This window comes from Pelodiscus sinensis, chromosome 1 (genome assembly GCF_049634645.1).
Source record: "Pelodiscus sinensis isolate JC-2024 chromosome 1, ASM4963464v1, whole genome shotgun sequence".
In the NCBI taxonomy this organism is placed as follows: Eukaryota; Metazoa; Chordata; order Testudines; family Trionychidae; genus Pelodiscus; species Pelodiscus sinensis.
Genome location: NC_134711.1, coordinates 44003944 through 44007871, shown reverse-complemented (window position 1 = coordinate 44007871; position 3928 = coordinate 44003944).

The following is a 3928-nucleotide window of genomic DNA, read 5'->3' as shown; positions in this document are numbered from 1 at the left end:
GATTAATAGGGCTCAGACTTCAGGGTTAAAAATAGCAGGGTAGACATTTCCACTGGGGATGGAGCCTGGGCTTTAAACACCACCCAGTGGGGAGGGTTTCGCAACCCAATCTTCAGCCTCAGCTGGAACAGCAACACTACTATTTTTGGCCGGGTGCCTAGTCATGAATCCCAAGTCAATTGACTCAGTCCCTCAGACCTGGTGCTACGAGTTTTTCTTTTTAGTGTAGACATATTCCAAGAGACCATCCTTTCTCTATTTTCAGGTCTTCTGCCTCATTCACTTCTTACCTTCCAGCTTCTGCAGTAAGTGAGGCAGGAGTAATGCAGAGCACAGTCTCCTTCATTATACAATGCTGATTCATTCCAAGAGCACATCCATCCCAAGCACTTAATTAAGGGTCCTTTGGAAAGAAAAAGTATGTGATCATGTGGTTAAAGGATACATTATAGAATGCACATGCATAAAGGTGCTGAATTAAGGTTACACGGGCAACCTCAATTATGGCATTTCCTAATTTTTAATACTAATTCCCACTCACCCCTATCTTCTGCCTCCTTCAGCTCTTGTCCCTCTCCCTAATTTTCCAAACTCATATTCTCTATATATAATCACTGCCCCTTTCCCCCCACCCCCAGCAGGTTTGTGGGTTACACATCACTGCCTATTTCCCTTAACCATGTTCTTGAACATGGCCAAAACTGTATTATCAGCAACTATAACAACCAAGTCATGTCATTGGCATACACCTGGTATAGAACATTTCATCCCAAATAGTTCAGGACAAGAAGCAATGGGCTTAAATTTCAGCAAGGAAGGTTCAGGTTAAACATTAGGAAAAACTTCCTGTCGGGGTGGTTAAGCATTGGAATAAATTGCCTAGGGAGGTTGTGGAATCTCCCTAATTGAGGACATTTAAGAGCAGGATAGATAAACATTTGTCAAAGACGATCCTTTAGATGGTGCTTGGTCCTGCTGTGAGGGCAGGGGACTGGACTTGATGACCTCTTGAGGTCCCTTCCAGTTCTAGTATTCTCTGATTCTATAAGTTTAGCAAAGTTGTGTGCAACTGAAAACAAGAACTTATAATAGAAAGTGTAAGGCAACCCTAAGTACAGGCCTCATTACCTGCCCCGCACATAATCACTCTGACAATTATCAAATGCATGAAAGTAGACATCCAGAAGAAGGACCACATTTTAAAGAATTCCATTATGTCATCCCCAAAGAGAGCATTGCAGCACTGAAATAGCAATAACACTTTGGTAAAGTGAGGTGAAACTGAATGTCATTAGAAGAACAATTACTCTTTACTAGCATGATCAATGCCAAAAAAAAAAAAAAAAAAACTCATCAGATGCTCCATTTAATCTAAAAAGAATCTTTGTCACATCATGACAAATATGAGCTTAAGCAAAAGTAACCTATAAAGCAAGAAAAAATAATCACCGAGCTGCAGTTGTATGGTGCAAACTGTAAGAATTGTCAATGCAGTTATAGAGAAAACTAAACCAACCTCTCTCATTCGAATCAGGTTCCTGATTTTATATATCTTATGAGACATCTCCTTTACTATTTGTATGATTAAGGCCTGCAGAAATGGGCCCTGTGTTTATACAGACTATAGTTGAAGCATTTTGATGATCTGCAAATCTTTGGAGGAGGAACTCGCTAGAAATGGAAGATGAAGAAAACTGGATGAGGAAAGGAAGCAGTGGCTACTTGTTTGAAGTGTTGTGGGGATGCAGCCAAATGTTATTTATAACTGATAAAGTAACAAGAGCTAAAACTTCTTCCCTTCCCTGAAAATGGTTCATAGCCCATGGATCTTAATAAGATGTCTGGGATAGCCCTGAACCACTGACAGAGAAAACTATTCAAAATTACCATATTTTAGCAAATATAACCCGTGGGTTATATTCGTTTTTACAAACCCCACAGCCCCCCTGTGGTGTATACTCGGGTGAGGGGTATAAATCTTTTTATATACTCACCAAGTGGTGAGCACTCCCTTACCCCTTCCCCCGCTGCACAGCCGCCAGCCTCCAGGCGGGGGAGCGCTAATCTTCTGGTTCCTGCGCAGAAGCGCTCCCCCTGTCCCTTCTTGCGGCTGCACAGGACCCGGGAGATGAGCGCTCCCCTGCCCGGAGGCTAGAAGCTGTGCAGTCGCAGGAAGGGTCAGGGGGAGCGCTCATCTCCCAGGGTATGTCTACACTAAATAAGCTAATTCGAACTAACGCGTCTAGAACTAAAAACTAGTTCGAATTAGCGTTTTGCTAATTTGAACTAGCATGTCCACATTGAGTGGACCCTGAACAGGGCTTAAGGATGGCCGGAAGCAGTGCCGGCAGGGCATCAGAGGAGGACATAGAGCGTGGAAATGCTGTCTCAGGCTAGCCGAGGGCTGCGCTTAAAGGGACCCGACCTCCACCCCGGACAGACAGTTCTCAGGGGTATCCCGCTAGAAAACCAGTCCTGGCTTGGAGTGCCCAGAGTGCCCATACTGGGCACATCACAGCACTCGGCCATCAGACCGGCTGCACTTGCCACAGGCTGCTATTTGGGGAGAGGAGGCAATTGGGGGGCTGCAGGAGACCTTCCACCCCCAGAAGCCCACAGAGCCAGCCCAGTCCTCCCCATCGGGGGCTCGTACCCCATTCCTCCCTCACCTCCTTCCACTTACCCTTCCCTAGCCCCCCTTCCTGATGTACAAAATAAAGATAACGTTTCTTCCAACATTGACTCTGTCTTTATTGAACAAAACTGGGGGAGACTGGGAAAAGGAGGTGGGAGAGGGGAAGAGAAAGGCTAGGAGAGGGGAGGGCAACTAACATGATCAGGGGTTGGGAACAGGTCCCAGATGAAGAGAGGCTACAGAGACTGGGACTGTTCAGCTTAGAAAAGAGGAGATGGAGCGGGGACAGGATAGAGGTCTCTAAAAGCAGGGCTTGGGTGGAGAGGGTGCATTCAGAAAAGTTCTTCATGAGTTCCCATAAAGAAGGTCTAGAGGACACCAAAGGAAAGGAATGGGTATCAGGCTTCAAACTAGTAAGAGAAAGTTGTTGTTCACAAAGCAAATCGTTAACCTGTGGAACTTCTTGCTGCAGGAGGCTGTGAAGGCTACAACTAGAACAGAGTTTAAAGGGAAGTGAGATCAAGTCATGGAGGTTGGGTCCATGGAGTAGTCTTAGCCAGGGGGTAGGAGTGGTGACCCTGCCCAAAGTTTGTGGAAGACTGGAGAGGGATGGCACGAGACAAATGGCTTGGTCACTGTCTTCAGTCCATCCCCTCCAGGGTCCCTAGGGTTGGCCACTGTCGGCAGACAGGCTACTGGGCTAGATGGACCTTTGGTCTGACCCAGTACGGCCATTGTAAGCTCAGGGCTCAGGGTCGGGGGTCTCAGTGGACCCCCTTGATTTTCATGCACACCTGCTCCTGGGTGGCCAGGCTGGCAGCTCTCCTGCCCTAGCCGGCCACTTTCCTGTGCCTAGTGTGGAGATCGTGGACGAGGTCCACGATGTCTGCACTAGCCCAGGAAGGTGCCCGCCTCTGGCGGTCCCGGGCAAGCTCCCAGGAGCCGCCAGTCTGGTCCCGGGAAGAGGGGGTGGGCTGAGGGACATCGGGTGGGTGGCTCTGTGCCGTGCCAGGTGCAGGGTCTGCTGGCTGGTTGCTGGCAGGCTTGCACCTGGCACGGGCACCGTAGCCAGCCCGTGCCCCTTTAAGGGGTCCCGGGCCGGGAGGAGGGCAATAGAGTTTCCCTGGTGTTGGCCAGAGTGGCCACCAGGGAAACCTGGGGAGGGCTAGCCTCCCACTAGTTCGAACTAAGGGGCTACACACCCCTTAATTCGAACTAGTAAGTTCGAACTAGGCTTAAGCCTCGTAAAATGAGGTTTTCCTAGTTCAAACTAAGCGCTCCGCTAGTTCGATT